At 43.9% G+C, this 19853-nt stretch overlaps 1 protein-coding gene across 1 annotated transcript in view; it reads left to right on the top strand.

The window, feature by feature from the left end:
• Positions 1-19853, top strand: part of HHAT (hedgehog acyltransferase) — a 157510-nt gene that overhangs the window by 135354 nt on the left and 2303 nt on the right. The gene's annotated exons all lie outside the window — the stretch shown is intronic.

Raw genomic sequence — 19853 nt, 5'->3', positions numbered from 1 at the left:
TGCACAATATGGAAAGTAGTGTTTGCCCTCCTGCTCTCCCCACTCTGATGTGTTATATTGCACCAGTCTTTCTCATTGATTTTAACATGACAGCTTTGCTATATGGTCCTGCTTTGCAGACAGTTGTTCCTCTTGGGCTATCTGCTCTGTAGACAGTTCTTCCTGCATTTGTTCCTATCCCTGCCACAATTTGTACCCTTTACAGTCTATTACTTTATTTGGACTTCCTTCTGCTTCACCCTGCTGTGTCTGTCTGGCCTGATGGGACTTCTTTTACACACCCCTGTATTCATGTGTTAAACCTTCTAGTATTTACATTCAGGCTACTGTTGAGCTCTGCAGTCCCTGCAGCCTTCCCCCTATACAAGAAGGCATACAGCAGAGCTTGCCAGGTTTTGGAGCAGAACAGTGAGGATGATGATGAAATGGTGGAAGAGTTTCCATGCACAGAATGATTATGCAGGTAAATCAGTTGGTAGCTATGAGGTAACCAAATGCTGCACTGAAAAAGTTGATGGATGGAGGAGTTATAGCAAAATCTGTTCAAGTGACATTTACAGATTCAGAGCAGACACAAGTGTCACCTTCTGTTTTCTAAATGCTTTTCATGCAAGTTAGAGTAGGAGATCTAACACTTTTTGTAGAAGTCTGGTAGTTATTTGTTGAACAACTTCATTTTACACAAGTATTTTAATGTGTCTGTGCAAAATTGTGTCTTCTTTTTTCACTTAAGTAGATTAAAAGTTTGGATTATTTTCCTGTCTTCAACTGTTTTACTAGAGGAATGCATCATTTAATACTCAAGTGATGCTACTTATTGAGATATTAAATTTACTCATTTTCTCAGATGGGAAGGTAGGGAAGAGTTTGGGGGGACGAGATTGTTAGAGGAGGTCCTGTCATGTATTCACAGGTCTGAAGTCCTCCAATAACTCACATACAAGGTGTATGTCACATACCTTTGTCACAAGCAAATGGTATGTTTCCAAGGTTAGGTAGGCATTGATATTTCAGCTACTTTCAAGCCAAGTCCCTCAGATTATTGAGTGCTTCTAAATTGTGCTGAGTTGCTGGGAGTAGCTGTCACCATACAGCAAAGCGCATCAGCTCCTGGCAGCCTGGTCCTGTTTCCTTTACGGTTGATGACAAAATCCCCACCGTTTGGTCAGTACCAGATTTAATTGTCTGGATCCTCTTTTCTGAGGGAAACCCATTTTCTACAAAGACCACAGGATTTAAAGCTGTGCCTTACACTATCATAGGAAAATTCTAGTGGGAGCTTATCCCCGATACATTAAACCTTATATTTACTGCAGTCAGCCTTGTTTCTTTCACATACACTTTCATAGCCTTAGAAAACGCCATCAAAGTGCTGTTCTTAAGAAATCTTCTCCAAGCAGTGAGGCCATCTCACAGAAAGCAGATGTGGGGGAAGCTGCATGCTGAATTTGGCACAGCCTGTGTTCAGTATACTCGCTGCTCTGTGCAGGGCTGAAAATCTATAGCCTGCCTCCAAAATGAGTCCGAGTTTTGTCACATCAAATTCTCTGCGGGAAGCTGCTGGTTTCAGCTATTGAGCTGCTTCAACCTGTACAGTGGCAGTCGTGCCTTTCATCACAGAAGCCACATTCAGTGCACATTGCCTTTTATTCTGTGTGATTCTGCAAAACAAAAACAATCTAAAGAGACAAAAGCTATTTTATAGTTGACAGCAGCATCTAATGAACTGTGCTGCTTGGGGGAAAATTACTCATGGCTCCCTCCTGGTGTAAGGGGCAGAGGCTAGCTCTTGTTAGAGTGAGAGCCATAGTAATTAAGCTCTGGTCCAGTGCATTTAGGAGAGGTTAGCCCTGAGGAATATAGAGTAACTTCAAGATGCCAGATTTCTCAAGGACTAATGACTTCCTAGAAGGATGTCTGGAGTTAGTCTGGGATTTCTTTGAAGGCTCATTTTTCAAAGAAGGAATAACTGTGAAGGGATTGTCCCAGCAGGACATCTCACACAGATCCGTGCTTTCTACCAGTTCAGTACAATTCTGGCCTGGCTTGAAACAGTATATAATGGCAGGAACACTTTTGTAACTTCTACCAGCAAAAGTATGTAGAAGGGGGATTGAACCTTACTATACTGTTACCTGATGTGTGCAGCTTAGTTGCAAGGGGCATATATGCCTTTGCTAGGGCATTTAGAATCACAGAATCAATAGGGTTGGAAAAGACCTTTAGGATCATCCAGTCCAACCATTCCCCAGCACTGCCAAGGCCACCACTAACCCATGGCACTGAGGGCCTCGGCTACACGGTGTATGAACACTTGCAGGGACGGTGACTCCAGCCCTGCCCTGGGCAGCCTGTTCCAATGCCTGAGCACCCTCTGGGGAAGGAATTGTTCCTCAGCTCCATCTAAACCTGCCCTGGGGCAGCTTGAGGCCGTTTCCTCTTGTCCCATCCCTTGTTCCTCGGAAGCAGAGACCGATCCCACTTCACTACGTTCTCCTGTCAGGCACTTTACAAATAACAAAGGGAAACAGGGAGAGAGAGACATAGCAAGTCAGCAGCAGAACTGGGGTTATCTTGGCTCTCATGCCTGCTGTCAGTCCATAGCAGTTCAGCATCCATTCCTCCCTGTGATGTGCTTTTTCACAGCCTTGCTTAGGCACCAGTTTCTTTGGGGTTTGTGAACAGTAGCACAAAAGGAAGAGCCAGAAGCGATCATGAAGCAGAAACACAGTAGTGCTAGAAGATCCTTTCAGTGCATTGGTTTCCGTGCTTCTTGAGCTGACAGTGAAGTCTTCAGTGCTAGCAATGCATGAAAAATCCACTGTATTGTCTATAAAAGGGCTTGCCCTGATTTAGGCGTGTCTCAATTAGTTTGATCTATGCCAAGTTTAGAAAGATCAAGTCCTTGTTTAAAAAGTCATGATCACTCACTAACACAGAGGTGTGTTCTTTACACTGCAATAATCATTGCTGATCTGTCTCTCAATGAAGCTGGCCCTGCGTTACAGTCAAATACACACGCTCTAGCTCATGCTTCTTTTTTAAGTAGCATTATTGCTGATGAAAGGTTGTGAGATGAGAACAGGAGAAAAAAGGAGAGAGTCTGCTTGTTTCTAGACCTGCTTTGACAGTCTAGAGGAAATGGCAAAACGTTCCTTGTGAGACAAGATAGCTTTTGCTGTTCCATCCCGCTTTTTCCCTCCAGGATTGCCTGTCTTGGTGTATGTGTCTGCCATGCATTAGGGGTCCTTCCTGATGCTCTTGTCTTTATTTGTGGCGTTATTTTCTCCCTCTTCCTCTGAAAATCTGCCCTCATCAGGAATGCGAAACACAAGCTGGAAGCATCTGTAGGATGTGTTTGGTTTAGTTTCTGCCAGCTGGAAAGTCTGATTTACTTTAAACAGTTACTGGGTAGAAACAAAACAGTCTGTGGAGCAGGAAGGGGATCTCTCTCTTCTGTTCTGCTACAGGGAAGTGTGCAAGCCATGAGGATACAGAAAATCCTGTCTTTTTCATGCAGAAGTGAGCCATGGAGCAGCTTCCAAAGGAGGCAGAAAGCTGAGCCCAGCACCAGGGGCAGCTCCAGTGCAAGCCTCCAAGCAGAAGCTTCCTAGGGTGAAGTGTCTTTCCCTTTGGGAATCTAGTCCAATATAATTATTAACACAGCAAATGCAATAGCTGTTGTTGCTACAATATGGTGTGCAGGCGCTAGTATGAGTATGGCTACTAACAAAGTAAAAAAACAAACAAGAAAACCCACTGCACCCCCAGATGTCACATCTGAAAACGCTGAGTCTTCAGTGTGATTGTGAAAAAATAAGGGTGGGATTTGTTGTCTTGCTTACACTTTGCACTTTCTGTCCCTTCACACTGCCTATGGTGTTCCATAAAATAGCTATGATTTCATTTCTAGTGTAGAAAACTGTAAAGGTTTGCCTACAGGAACCTTCCTGTTCTTCTGTTACAATAGTAACTGCTGACCCATCAGTTCTCTTGAAACTGAGACCATGGCAGTGCTGTGCTTAGCCGAGGACACACACTTTAAGAGCATTTTAGTCACTGACGTTAATTACAGCTAGACTGTATTACACATAGTACTTTGCCAAATTTGTATTGGTGTTGAAAGATGACACAAATTAATTACTTCCATGATAATTTATAGCTGATTCAAAATGAATGTAATAGTGGGATTAGATCTCCACTAATCAAAAACAGTGGTTATTTTTTTGGAAAATGTTAATATTTAGTCAGCACTTTTTCCTGAGTGTTTCTACCATCATGTGAGTTCTGTAGAAGTAATTTAATTAATAAGTCAATTCAGCTTTATGTACTGCTGCCTTCATTAAAGAAGTTGGCTACTGACAGCAAGGTATTTAATGTGCTGTTAAACTTGATTGAAACACAAGATTAAGTCCACTTAAATCTTCAGGAGGAAAGACAATACAATTTTTCTGCAGTAGTAAGATTGCAGCTATAATTAAGCTGCTGGTCAACCGGTACCAAGCCTACAACTCTTTGCTGTAGACTAACTGAAGTCTTGAGTCTGAAACGTAATTAGGCTTGAAACACTGGACCAATTTTTGTCAGGTAAAGGCCACTGTAGTTAGTAGTAACCACAGTTTACAAATCGATCATTTTTGGGGTGTCTTTTGCCAAATGACCTGTGGCATCCATGCTGCACATATGGGATGCATGGATGCACCAAAGGCACAAGGCAGGTTGAGCTAGCTGGTGTCCCTGTGAGGCACACTCATGAGCAGTGGGAAAGTTTGTGTTGACATCCAAGCTTTGTTTGTTTAGACTTGTAAGAGTAAGAATAACCACCTGATTTGAAAAAACAAAACCCAGAACATTGTTATTTAATATTTTTTCCTGTCTCCTTCTAAAAATCAAGTGTGGTTTAACAGGAGAACTTGAATGTTCTACTCTCTTGTAACATACTTGATTGAGACCATTTGTTGTCTAATGTAATGTAGAGCCCATTCTTTGCCCATTTTCTGACTGCACTGTTAGATCAGTACTGATGAGTTGAGGAAGCCTCTTACGGCTTCTAATCTAGTGAAGAGTTAATTTTTTTCACATCCATGAGTTTGTCTCTTGCTTCCCATCTTTTCTATGTCACTGTTTCCCTAGTTTGGTTCTCGGTCTCTCTTTGTCATTTCTTCCTTCTTACTGGAGATTCATTTGACCACTTTGATCTTTATTTTGTCAGCCTTTGTCTCGAGTGATGCCAACTCATTTGAGTCACCCTTCTGCTTCTGTCCTTCTCTGTACTTTTATTTATTGTGTTTTGAGGCCTCCAGCAGCAAATCAAAATGGAAATGTTCCACAGCCTCTCAAGTATTGCACCCAAAAATTGTAACATCTGTTGCACTTTCAGTTAGGATTTAAAACAAATTATGCTTCATCACTCTGAAGAATGGAGCACAATTTATTATTCTAAAGCCATAGAAGATACAGGGGCTTCAGCAAAAGGGAAGGTAGAGATGTTAGTAACTTGGTAATGACCTTGGTCCATCTGCCAGGGTAATTTTCCTGCCTTAGTAATTGAAATGTATTCACATGCAATTTAAACGTCATCAAGAATGCAAGCCAAAGACTTAGGCAGAGTTCCTGATCAAAACATTAAGTATGGTGTTTGACTTTTATGAATTGCTGAAGGGTTCTGCCAAGTGGTAGATTTCTCTTATTTAATCAGGCTTCTTTGTTACGTCAAACTTTGACTGCAGCTGAGCTCCTCACTTGAGTCCAGTACTCACTGAAACACTAAAGGGCAAAGGAAGGTCTTTTACCCGTAGTCATCTTGCAGTTCTGCAGTAAAGGGAACACTGAGATGAATCCCAATGCAAAATAATGCTTCAAAGAGGAAGTAGAAGGTCATCTGAGCAGGCTGGGCCCATACAATGAGTACAGTGTGTGCAGACATGGAAGATGATAAAACTTGTGTCAGAAAATTTGACCCACAGAGTAGAACTTTCACAATCTATACTGGGTGTTCCAGTATCCATTAAAAAGATTGTTTGAAGGCAGTGAGTAAGGCGACATGTGGTGGCTGGACAGCCAGACTGTGCATTCCAGATTTCCAAATGGAGTGAAGGACCAATAAAACAAATGGATACTTTTCTCTTTAAATGTCCATTTCCCTGTGCAAAAATCAGCTGCAGTCAGTAACCGTGCATAAATTTTTGAGAAGCAATTCCATTCCATCCAGAATATGTGTTCAGCAGGAGGCACTGAGTTTTAGAAATAATTCATGTAGAACCAGTAGAAGATCCAACTGAAAATAAAGAGGAAGGGAAGAAGAGCCCTCTATTGTCTTTATTACATATCCTAATTTCGTTGTCAAAGAAATTGGCATTAATCTCTTTGCCAAGATCAAGAGTAATACTGCCTTCAGGAGAAGAATAGCCTACATCAGCAGGGTTGGACATACTCCCTTTTGGAGATTCTCCAGATAATCAGTGTAAATGGCGGACACCTTGACATCTTCATTTGGCAATACGCTTTCACCAGCAAGGGTAGCCAACCTCTAGCTTTGGCAGTCTTAACTAAAATGAAGCACCCCCAAGTCCAGTTAACCCCATTCAACACAAGAGGGACATGGAGCTGTTGGAGCGAGGCCAGAGGAGGCCCCGGAGCTGCTGCAAGGGCTGGAGCAGCTCTGCTCTGGAGCCAGGCTGAGAGAGCTGGGCTGGGGCAGCCTGGAGAAGAGAAGGCTCCTGAAGGGGAGACCTTAGAGCAGCTCCAGTGCCTAAAGGGGCTCCAGGAAACCTGGAGAGGGGCTTTGGACAATGGGTGTAGGGACAGGCCAAGGGGAATGGCTTTAACCTGCCAGAGGGGAGATTGAGATGAGCTCTTGGGCAGAAGCTCTTCCCTGTGAGGGTGCTGAGGCGCTGGCACAGGGTGCCCAGAGAAGCTGTGGCTGCCCCATCCCTGGCAGTGTTCAAGGCCAGGTTGGACACAGGGGCTTGGAGCAACCTGCTCTAGTGGAAGGTGTCCCTGCCTGTGGCAGGGGGTTGGAATTGGATGAGCTTTAAGATCCCTTCCAACCCAAACCAGTCTGTGATTTATGATGTATGTTTTTATTGCATCCCTACAAAATCACAGCTTCTGTTCTCAGTGGCTTGTTTTCCATAGCTAGCTTTCCTCCTGCCGTCTTATCACACCCATCTAAGTACATCTGATCTGATAAGATATTTTATCACCTCAGGTTTTTAAATGCACCTTTTTCAAATTTCTTATGCCATGCTAAAAATATTAGCTGCATAGCCCAATCATTTATTGACAGTAACGGTGACATGAGGAGTGATGCTAACAGAGACATAGGCCCTTTGCTCTACCACCCGTAGAGCTGTTCCTCATGTCTTGCTCTTCCCAGCACATGCTTCATCCAGTACCCTCATGGCCAGGCTTTGGGCTGCTTGGCCAGCCACCTATATGCAGGTTACTGCTCCACCTTGGTGCTTTAGTTTGAAATGGGGATATAAGAAAGTGTTTTGACATGTGGTGATTGTAAACAAAGATGTGTGAGGTGCAGCATTCATGAAGCTTCAAATTACTTTTAATATGACTAATCTGTGTGGCCACACTATTGCGTGTGAACTGTCATCTTTGAAATAAAACAAATCAGCTCCAGGTCTGTTAGATAGGATCCTCTGAGCTGATGTGATAGTGGCCAGTGTAATTAATCATTCTGGTCGTGTGGCTGATCCTGTAAAGAAGGCACATGCACCACGCACACTGTGGAGAGGTTTGCAGAGATGATTGTTTAGCAGGGACTGTACATATGGAAATTTGTTCTCATTTCTTCCTTTGTGCTATCCCATTTACAAATGGAAATGACTGCTTCATAGCCAGTTCTTGTTATAGTTCTCTCCCACGAGAGAATTAGCACAAGGAGAAAGCCCACAGTGGTTGGGGATGAAGCCTAGTCTCTGCCACCAAGGCTGCTCCACCAGGACCCTGGGCAGAGGGGAAGGGGGCAGAGGCACCGTCAGCATCAACTGGGGTCAGCCAAGGAGCCAGCCAGGGCTGGGCAAGTTGTGGTGACAAGACAGGGCTGAGGTGGAGCTGGGAAGCCGTATCATGATCAGGCACGGTGTGCATACAGTGTAAGTGTAAACAATATGCTTTTATACTGTTAAATACAATGTGGAGGCCACTGCTAAGTCTGGTCAGGGCAATGAGAGCCTGCTGGTGTCCTCATGTCCCCGACATCCACGTAGGGCCCAGGCATGTTGTGGCGAGGGCGCCAAGCAAGCTGAGCCCCCGGGGATCTCAGCGTGTCACTTAGCCTGGGGTTGTACAGCTCCTTCAGTCAATCTGTTCCTGCTTTACATCAATAGCAAACACCATCAAGGCTGTGAATCACTGAAGTGTCACTTCATTGCACGCCTGGGCAAGGGGACACGAAACAAGTTGAACACTACAGAGCTAATGTATATAAATGGGTCACCAGTTTCCTCCAGAGAGGTGCATGTGTGTGTTGGTTTTGAGCAAGATGTGTATGTTAGTGGTGTTGACGGTCTTATTAAAGCAGTTTGCAGCACTGCTTTTACTGCATTGGGTAGCAGAGCACAGGTGGGGCAGAGGGTACAACAGCCATGCATCAGATCCTGCTTCTTGCTAATTTTAGTGGGCCAGGGAAGCACATAGGAAGATTATATCTCTCAGCTGCATTTTGTTAAACAAGTCAATGTAAATGCAGGCACCAACTTTCTGGCAAGGCATAATAATGCTGGTTTGCTTGGTTATAGTTTATTGTAATCAGAGAACAGTTTGGGTTGGAAGGGACCTTCAAAGCTCATCTAGTCCAACCCCCTGCAATGAGCAGGGACATCTTCAACTACACCAGGTTGCCCAGAATCACATCCAGCCTGGCCTGGAATGTCTCCAGGGATGGGGCATCCACCACCTCTCTTGGCAGCCTGTGCCAGTGTTTCACCACCCTCATTGTGAAGAATTTTTTCCTCACACCCAGTCTGAATCTCCCTCCTTTAGTTTAAACCCATCACCCCTCGTCCTGTCACAACAGGCCCTGCTGAAAAGTCTCTCCCCATATTTCTTAGAGGCCCCTTTTAAGAACTGAAAGGCTGCAGTAAGGTCTCCCCAGAGCCTTCTCTTCTCCAGGCTGAACAACCCCACTCCCTCAGAAAGGTGCTTCATCCCTCTGGTCATTTTTGTGACCCTCCTCTGATTCCTCTCCAATGTAAAGGAGCTGGTGGTTGTGAAGGGTTTTTTCCTTCTAGAAAAGGGAATATGCTGCTAAAGATATAATAAAAAGGGAAGGATTTTTATTTAGAAAATCTTTTTGCAGTCACAGGCATGTTCCTGTATTCGCTCTGCTCCACCAGTGCAGCCATCTCACCTGAAAGGAACATTGTGAGCAATCCCGGCCAGCAGCTGCTCGGGAAGCTTTCTTAAACAGGAAGGCAAGGAGAGCAGCCAGGCTTAAATCTTTCCATGTACACTCCTCTGAGCAGCTGCAAAGCAAACACCTATTGCTGCCCTCAGTGTACGGATGAAGGAGCTTGGCCTGACAGATTCATTTTGTTACCCACACCAGTGGGTAACTTGCCCAGATTTGTGCTGATCAGACTCCTTCCCCTCGGGTGGCTGCTTGCTGGCCTGGGACCACATCCCAGGGAAGCCGAAGAGGGCTCAGGAAACAGCTCCCTGTGCTTGGCAGTGCTGGCACATTGTGCATGTTGATGTAGCTGCCTGGCTATTTCTAATCTGTGTTTTCCAACATAGGTGATAAAGGGTTTGCTAGCTTTTGCTTCAGAGGAGCTCCACGCTCACACAGCTCACATAGACCTCTGGTTTCAGGTACTCTCTGGGCTCTGTGTCACAGCAAACACACTTCTCATCTCCACAGAAAGCAGGGGATAAAGTTTTTCCTCCCCAGACTCACTAAATGTACTCTTGAAATCCAGAATGTGTTTTCTAGGACTATATAAGCAAATTGTCTAAATTTTACCTCGAATAAATCAATTAAATACTGATATCTTTCAAGTAATTTTAAGTTTGTGTTTTGGGGTTTTTTTCCTTTGTTTCAAATAGTCTTGATGGCAGACTACCACACGCTCCTTTTTTCCCCCAAATTAAAATGAATTTAATCTTACCCACAAACTATCTGTAATTGAACTATTTTACTGATAATTTTTCTGTGCAGTTATTGTGATTATATGTGCTGCAGCAGCTTGTGCAGGTGAGAAGTGAAACAGTTCTTTTATCAACAACTGGTCAACCAAAGTCAACCCTGTATAGCCCTTTTCCTCCTGATAACCTGCGTGTAACAATTGCATTTCATGTTCTGTGCCACCAGTGTGATGGAGGTTGTTCATTGCCAATGTTTTCTGTTGGCTGATCACTGCCTCGAGACCCCACTGTCCTTCCAAGAGTTCCTGCCTTAACCCTTTTCTTGGCTCTTTGAGGATGCTGTGAAAACAAGACACAAGTGGAAGGGGAGTAACTTCATAGAATCAACTGGGTTCATCAAGCCCAACCTTTACCCCAGCACTGCCAAGGCCACCACTGCCCCATGGCACTGAGGCCTCGGCTACACGGTGTGTGAACACTTGCAGGGACGGTGACTCCAGCACTGCCCTGGGCAGCCTGTTCCAATGCCTGAGCACCCTCTGGGGAAGGAATTGTTCCTCAACTCCATCTAAACCTGCCCTGGTGCAGCTTGAGGCCGTTTTCTCTTGTCCCATCCCTTGTTCCTTGGGAGCAGAGACCAGCCCCCTCCTGGCTCCATCCTCCTGTCAGGCAGTTGTAGAGAGCGATAAGGTCCCCCCGAGCCTTCTCTTCTCCAGACTAAACCCCCCCAGGTCCCTCAGCCGTTCCTCATCACACTTGTGCTCCCTTCACCAGCTCCATTCATACAACCTGAGAGCAGCATCATTAACAATGCCTTAGTCCTGGATCGATTGCTACAGCTCAGTAAGCAAGTGCAAGGTGGCCTGGTTACCTTATCTGTGCACTTCCATCCCTCAAGATGTTTGGATTTCTGTTAAGAAAGAACTTGGTTCAGTGGCCTCACTTGTAGTGCTAGCTTTACACTGGCATAGCAATTATCCCAAATGCAGTGTTCCTGGAAATTACTGATGTGTTCTCAGCCCTCCTCTTACTGCATTAAGCTCTAACAGGTAATACAATTTTCATTACACACAGCATTTCAGGTACGAAAGCGCCATGATAAGAAGCTGCAATTTGTTTATTGGCAGCGTAGTGGGTTGTAAACAGTTGTTAAATTTGTCACACTCTCTGCTTTTCTACTTATTCTTGATGCTGTGAAGGGACAAGGCAGCACCATCAAATTACCGCAATGCTCTGGGAACGTAAGTGGTTTTGAGGATGACAAGGAAAAATTGTAGATTAAAAAGTGCGTTGCAGGTAGGAAGGGGACTGTGAATAATTCATCCTTAAATAATCCTTCATATTCAAAAAATTAAATTATGGTCTTTTAAGCATCTTATATTCATGACCACTCCAGGGTACTTTAAGCCAGAAATCGGGTTGAGGAAATAAATTATAGTACTTCACCTTTTTACCCAAATGTTTGCCTGCTGGTGATTGATGATACCTGTCTGAATCCCTGCTTTAAATCCTCTGCTTTTCAGAGTATATAGCTTCGATTTCTCAAGCGCTCCCAAGCACTAAAAGGCTAGAGAAGGAGGTTTTTTGTCTGCAAAAAGGCTGACATAGAAATCTAAATCTAAGAACCCCAATTAGTTTGATAGAGAAATCTTCCTGGATTTCAAGCTCTAGCACTCAGTAAATAATTCCAAGTGGAAAATGCGCTAAAATATTTGCAAGTATTATCCCTTGTTCACTCTGTGTTTAAGGAGGTTGTGCTGGGAATACCTGAGTAGACATTTAATGATAATGATAGTTCTGTCCTTATGCATGCCGAGCCAGATGTAGGATTCCAGAATGTTTTCTTAACATAACACATTGCAGAGGTAGCTCTTTAGCCTTGTTTCTGGATGAAGACGCATCTTTATTTACAATAATGCTTTTGAAAGCATTGAGATTTCGTATTTTATGGGGTTTGATTTCACATTAGCTGTGCGTAGCTCTCAACCAAAGACCTGGGAGAAGAAAGGCTGCTTCTGATTTACAGGTTCACTCCTTAACCTGAGAACTTTGTTTGGTGTTTTTTCCTTTCCTATTAGCAATTGTGGCAGAAAGATCCTGCCAGGCAGTTTTAAGCAGTCTTGCTTACTGGCAAGTCAAATTCAGCAATGGCCCAAATATGGTTCTTTTGATTTTAGTTGAATTACTCCAGAGTCAACTTGATATGCAGGACACCAGGATTACTGCCTAAAATCTCAGGCTTTTTTTCCACTAACTAGCTCTGCAGGAAGAACTAGTAGAGGGTGAAGCTTCATATTAAAACATGAAGCAGAGGCATAACTCGTGTGATTCTTTTGTGCTCTATACAATGTTTATGAGTAAAAATAGTTAAGGTAGAATTATGGTCAGATAATACCACAAAAAAACCCTGAAGAAGGACAGAGTGAAGTTGGCAGCAGAATCCTGTTCATACTATGGATACATACAGGGGAAATAATGCTCCTGATCTACATTGTACAGCACCTGGAGAGCTGCTGCTGTCATAGTGAGGGAGCACTAAATGAAGTTCAGGCTCCAAAGAGAACAAAGAATCCATGCAGGCAGGCACATCCTGTGTGGTTACCTGCATCCATGGAGCATTTACCAGCATTTGCAAATAACAGCTTTTTTTCTTTTCTTTCACACACGTACTCCATGCAATGCAAATAGTTTGGCATCATCCTTGGAATTGTGTCGAGGGGTGCTTTATAAAAGCTATAGGATAAGCCTATCTTTTGAGCTCTATCGATGAAATTGTATATTTGCACCTTATCTAATTAATAGGGAGAAGTATGTCCAGCATCCTTAGTCCTGCCATAGGTTGAAATGATGCCTTGTTGTTCAAGAAAGTCCTTGTGAGCATGCAACTTCCTTCAGTGCGGTCAAGCGTAAAAGTAAAATGATTTTAGCTGTGGTAAAATGTGGTTCCGTGCACAGTAAGAACACAGAAAAGCCGCAACTTTTCTGACGTCTGTCTTCTAAACAAAACCTATTTGTATTGTGAAAACACTAAGAGACTGCGGCTTTCTGCTCTCAGTAATGCTGATCTGCAGTTGCAGTCATCCTGTGTAGCAGATGATGGTCTTGGACTGTTACCTATCCATTTTCAGTTTCCCCAGCAGCGAGAAGTACTCCCCAGCCAGCCACAGATGTGAGCATCCTCCAAGATGCTATCATTTAAAATTCACATGAGCAGACTATGCTGTTACACATGCGTTAATGTCTTTAGCTGGAAACTACCCCATGTCTGCTGAAGGGAAAGCTTCTGCGGTCACTGCCTGTTCACCCGGCTGGGGTTCAGGTGCGGATTTTGTGACTGGAGATTATGAGGGGCAGCCATGAGGGGAGATAGTTTGCCCTCAGTGACGTGGGTTAGCAGTGGGCTTGGCAGTGCTGGGATAACAGTTGGGCTCGATGATCTTAAAGGTCTTTTCCAGCCTAGTTGATTCTGCGATTCTGTGATTCATTCCCCTGGTTTTCCTTTGAAATACCTCCTGTTGTACAGTAATGTTTTTCTGAATATTTGGACCTTGCCTACACTTGAAGCTTCAGTATCTTCAGCACCTGGAAATCTATAGCAATAAGCAGTGTCAATGTGGCGTCTCCCAGGCTGGTTCCCCGTGGCTGAGCTGCTCCGTGCCCAGGCTACGCAGTGCATGGAGGAGGGGAAAGATGTGGGAGCTACTTGCTGGGGGCTAATAATGGGACGAGGTGGCTCCTTGAATATAGAGACGCTGTGAATCCGTGTGCTGCTTCAGTGGGGTGGGAGGATGGAGATGCCCAGCTGGGACTCTGCTGCCTGTGCGTTTGCTGGCAGAGTTTATTGCCTGTCCTCTGCAACATGTGCTATGTGGAGGCTGAAAGTAGCAGCAAAAAATCCGTCTGCCATGCCTCGGGTTAGGGCTTTGCTTGCCATATGTGTTCTTCTGCAACCAATTTCATTATCCTCTTTATACTGCATCTTACCTCTTCATCCTTGCAGTTATCCCTGAATGAACAGCTGGAGGTGATTTGATATCCATGGTTTGATAACAGCCAAGAAGCCAGTTAAATGGGAGTTAAATTCTCTGCATCAGCTCTTCTTTCCAGGCTTGTTTGTTAGCAGCAGCAATTGATGTCTCAGTAGCTGAACTGGAAGTATGCAAAAATAAGATGCTTATTAATAAAAGCTCCCACACAAGGATACAGGCTGTTCACAGACAGGAATGCCTAAGTTAGCCATTAATTCTCACAGTTGAATTTAAGCACTTGAATAATACATATGAGTAGCCTCTTCATTTTACATTTTAAACGCAGAAACTGGGAGCCTTAATTAGCCTTTAGGCTAAGGTTTCAAGTATTACAAGTTCTGCTGGATTTGAAGAGGAGCAGCTACACACACTTGTATTTTTAAGGGCCTATCCTCAAATATGGGTTATTTTTAAAAAAAACAGGAAAAAAAATTGATCACCAAATGTCGGGAAGATTTTAACTAATTAGAAGATTGCTTCCCTGACCAGAGCTGTTCCTACAGCACTTGGTGCATGCAGGAGAAGTCTTTTAATAGCACTGTTCTAGAAAATACAGACTGGTGAGAAACTGCATTTCTAATCAAATTCCCTAGGTGGTACAGAGCCTGGGGAGCAGTGGGAGGATAAACTGTGGAAAAATGCTTTAAACCAGCTTTAGCTCACTGCCTACTCTCATCAGCTCAAGCAGAGGGTACAGAGATTGGTGGAGATGGGGCAGATGTGGTTGGGATGGGTAATTTAGATACATTAATATTCTGTCAGTCTAATTCCGTTGCTGTGCCTACGGTACAGCAATCAATGCAGATATGCTGCAGCCACACAATGTCTTCATTTAGTATTTTACATGATTATTCTTCTCTGCTTTTGGCCCTATGACGTGATATTGCAGTAAGTTTACTTTATTGTAGAGAGGGTATAATTCAACCTATACAACAGCTTTTCCCAGCTTCCTACCAGCCCTGCTTGCATCTGTCTTTCTCTGAATTTTGTTCTTGGGGTGAGCTGTAGCACACAAGTGCTTAGGGCATGCTCTCAGCTACTAGTAAACCACTCCAGAGCTAGCTAAGGGTGAGTCCAGCAGTGTGAGGCAATGGCAGGATTTTATTAGAAACCGAAGAAGTGGGTGATAGATTGATAGAGATACATATAAAAGCATGAGAGGTGAATTCCAAATAGGTTTCATACTTCCATAATTGCTTCTGGTTTGTTTTCTTTACACCTAGGAATAGAGTTGTTTACTGTTATAGGTTCCAGTTTCATAGAGATTTCTTAAATGTTAGGCTTTACTTAATGAATGGTAAAATTACTTAAGCTGCAAAACAAAGGCTGTGCTTGGCTTTTTTTCCTCCCATGGTAATTGAAAATACCCAGTTTCCTGTCTGGGTTAGTTGTGAGTAAAGGGAGGCAGATAGGAAAAATTAGCATCTAGAGGCACATTAAATGAGTCTGTAGGAAACTCCTCTTTATAAAGGGTGATTTTGCTGGTTAGCATCCGAGTGCTGTATTTTGAAGGGTATATTATAAGGACAAGAGCATCTTTCAGAAATAACTTTTAAAAACAAGATTTGAAAATTATAATTGCTTTCATACTCTCCTTTAGTACCTTCAGAAGAGGAATGAACTGCAAGAGAAATATTCTATTCCATTTCTCCTTGTTGCAATACCAAGCTTGGTCTGTTGTAATAAGAACAGTATCTGTGAAAGGATAGCACAATGAATGTTTCTGTTCACCTACTGCATAATGCAGTGGTATCCAGAGCCAGCCTGGAGTAGGGCTGGAATACAGTGCACCATGTCTGTGTGTATGGGGCAGCTGGAAAACTCTGTGCACAACACACGGAGCAGTTTTGTATAAACAATTTAGATCACCTCTGCTGCACTTTGCAGTCACCTGGTCCCATGTCTGCATGCTGAATGCTAACACAGCTGAAAACATAGAGGGTTTCCTTTCCCAAATACCTGAAAAGTAACTGGGTATCCGACTGCACAGTGTTTGTGATACATACTGTTGGACTTGCCCTGTTCTGATGGTCAGCAGGGCTTCACCTGGAAGTGACGCATGGTCCTGCAATTAAAATTACAAAATCCAGGGTTTGTCTTCTGCTTCTGGGCTAGATCATAGGTGTCTTTCCACTGATCTCTAGTTTTGAATGTGTTACTTCTCCTGAAAATGTTGTAGTTTTACTGATCTTTTAAGGATGTTTGTAATTGGAGGTAAGAGAGGTCTTGGCCTCCAATGCTGGTTTGCTTTGGCTTCTTACTCTGCTTGCTAAATCCGTGCCTGTTCCACCTCCTCCCCACCGCTGTGTCTCAGTAATTCCACTGTACAGGGGAGCTTCTTCAGTGTCTTGTCACATGAACTTTTGTTTAAGGGTAGATTTCCCTGAGTCTTATAGCAACTTCAGTACTTTCAAATCAAAGTCGGGGTAAGATGTACGCTCCTCAAGACATGCTTTTCAGAGGGATGACTTTTTCTGACTCTGATTTAATAACTGCTCTGTACTTGAAGACTTCTGAGGACTGTGTGGCCAAGTCACATCTGAAAATAGCATGAAAGTCCCAAAGCTACTAAGGCAGTTTCAGGAAATGCGACTACGGTCCCTTTCTCTTACGTCCTGCAGGTTGGAAGGGACAAAGGGGCATTTCCTAGTGTTTTCATGACAGTGTGAAACCTAGGTATGCCCAAAATATTGCTGTTATGCTGCTTTTTCATTAGTGTAGGGGATTAGGAAATTTGAAAGAGCTTCCTTATGGATACATGATTAAATGTTGTTTCAAGTTATTTGAACTGAGTAAGGAGGACGTAACTGGTCTTTCGAGAGCGGTGATTCAGGCTGTTACTTTTGAGTAACACTCCCTTCAAAAAGCAGAGTGTGCCAGAAAAGTGACCTTTTCTAGATGTTTGCAAAGCATCCAGAAGTGTTCTTGAGATAGGAAGCTCAAAGGAAGGAGTCACTCCAAAAGCTGTTCCTGTTGCAGTTTGTATTCATTCTGGCTCGACCGTGTAATGAGAACAAGTCTCCTGTTCATTACGCTGAAAGCTGAGTATGTAACATCTCAAAATGTAGTTTTAAACCAGCAGGACTACAGGACAGTAAATCAGCTCTGTGTGACAGAGCGTGGGCTCATGCCTAGCTGGGACTGGAGACTTCTTTGGGAGGAGGTGGTGTGATAGATGGATAAAGTGCTGCTGTTACCTTCCTCAGGATTCACAGTCCTCTTCACAGAGGAGTTTGTGTTTGGTGTTTTGTGGAGCAGCATACCTGTATAAGCAGAGAATTTGTTCATGATTCCATTGATGTGTCTCGCCCAGCGTTCCTCTGTTAGTAGGGAAATCCAGCTGGTTTAAGAGATTTCTGCAGGTAAAGCTCACAAATATTGCTGGATTTGCAAAAAGCATATGAATTTGCTCTTAGATTTACGAATAGCATATGTTAATGAATATTAATTCATTTTCCATGAAAAAAAGATTATGAAACTCTGCGTTGTCTCATGAAACTTGCCTTTCAAGTCTAAAATCAAATTACTGAAGACAGTCAATAAATTGAAAGTTTTAAGGTGGTACGTGACATGGTTTTGAATAGACAAACTTAACTCAGTCATTTCCTAACAACTTAGTGCTTGATTTGACTCCAGTAGTGTTTCTAAGGGTATATTTTGTGTATGTGACTTTGTAGAGAGACACTGATCTAGAACGCAGGCACGTATGCTGCCCAGCAGAGTCTGGTACAGCACAGGTGAGTGGGTTTGGGTGATAAGGTGAAGCTGGAGAGCCACCAGTGAAAAGAGCCCCTTGAATGGTGTTTGAGAGGAGCAAAATGGGAATCAGCAAAAGCTGGAGGGAAGAATGTACCTTATGCTGCGGGGCCAGGGCCTTGGAATTGCAGATCCAAGACCAACAGTCCTGTTTGGTTGTTTGGGTTTACAAGGAGACACTGTTTAAGCAAGGAAAAGGCTCCTGAGAACTTACCTTGCAAGAGAGCATCTCATGCTGCTGTTTGATTATAGAGGTCCCATACAGGGACAACACACAGGTCATTTACATGCTGGGCAGAATTTGAAACTGCATCCTTGCTGGATGAGCATTGCTCAGTGTGTCCTTCCCACAACATCACCATCTGGAGAACAAGTTCTTCAGGCTTTTCAACGTTTTTATTTTATATCTAATAATATAGAGGAGTGAAAACAGTTTAAAGATCCCCTGCTTGCTTCAGGCTATCCTTGGGCCACTTCTCAGGTGTGGATGCTCTTGTGCGAATCTCTTGTGTGGACTGGAGCTAATCTGGGGTTGTCCAGCAGCAGAACATGATGCCTCTGGTTCACTCACTGGCAGGGGAAGCAGCACATGCATGTCCCCGTGCCCAGCAGCAGTGCCTCTGGTTCCTGTACAGCAAGAAAGGGCCAGCAAGGCAGAGGTGTCCCCCCTTTCAGTGCCCCTCACTATCTCTTACCTGTGCAGCAAGAACTGCTTTGGGATCTGTGCAGCTCCTCCTAGAACAGCTGTAGCAATGATTGAATTGAAAAAATTCCCCTTTTCCATCACCCACAGCGGGTCACACTGTCTTCCCCTTCCTTTTCATCCTGATTAGGTCAGGAGGAGGTAATCTGCTGAATACAACCCCTGGCACCTGTAACTGTACAGGAGAGGCTCCCTGTGTTCCAGGAGGATTGCCACAAGCCTGATTAGAGCACATGAGAGCCCCACGAACCCAGGTCGTGGGCACTATGGAGGAATCTTATCGTAAATCTAAGGCATCTAGAAAAGATTTCCAGTACGCACCTACATATTCTGACCAGCTCTTTTATGTATTGGCTGGCCATAACAAGCAAGTTGGAAGGGAAGAAAAGAACATTTTCTGAGCCTATTCAGGCTGAAGTGTTACACTGCCTGGGATGCTCAGAGCACACAGGAAGGGTCCCAGCACGGGTGGTCCCCTGCTGAGGGCAGGGTATTAAGCTAAGGCTCAGCTGGACATTGGCACAATTAAACAGCTTCCAAACCGGAATCAGCTTGAAGCCTGGACAAAGCCAGCCTACAACATACCTTCAGGAAGAGCTCTTCCTGGAGTATCGTGTTGTGGAGCGCTACCAGCTCCACTCCATCCCTTCTTCAGGCCAGTGGGAGTCTCTTGTCTGCCAGCAGGGTCTTTTAGACCAGAGATTTCCCCAAGAGGGAGCACTGAAGCTTTTCTTGCAGAAACAGGCACTGGTAGGTCGAGGACAACATACAGGAACCAGTCATACACATAACCAAAATTCTTATGTCAACAGCAGCAACAAAAAAACCCCTCAAACACCTTCCTTCCCCTTCCCCCAGACAAAATGTACCAAAAATCACTAGGGCCTAATGCTGAGGATTTCAACCTATAAACTCTACATTTCATAAATTCCAAGGAGAAGAGGAGGAGAGATGGAGAAAGGGAACACAGGTGCCAGGAAAGGTATCAAGGAAAGCAGACTCATTTAGCTGATTGCAGATTCTTCACGTGATCGACAATCCTACTGGAAAGCAAGAGACCTGTCGGGTTGTGCCCTCCTGCTCACTGCTTTGAGCTTTAGAAGTTCAAGTGAAAAGATGGTGATTTTCACTAAAAAAATGTGAAGTAATAATGGAACATGTCATTTCCCCAGCAGAAGTTTTGTATATTGGAGGATTCAGTCTTTCTAGTTAAAAAATAGTCTAGCAAGAACATAACAGGCAAATAGGGCTGTCAGCTCGGCAGC

Source organism: Strigops habroptila, chromosome 10 (genome assembly GCF_004027225.2).
Source record: "Strigops habroptila isolate Jane chromosome 10, bStrHab1.2.pri, whole genome shotgun sequence".
NCBI lineage: Eukaryota > Metazoa > Chordata > Aves > Psittaciformes > Psittacidae > Strigops > Strigops habroptila.
The sequence above is the reverse complement of the archived record's forward strand: the minus strand, read 5'-3'. Positions and strand labels throughout refer to the sequence as shown.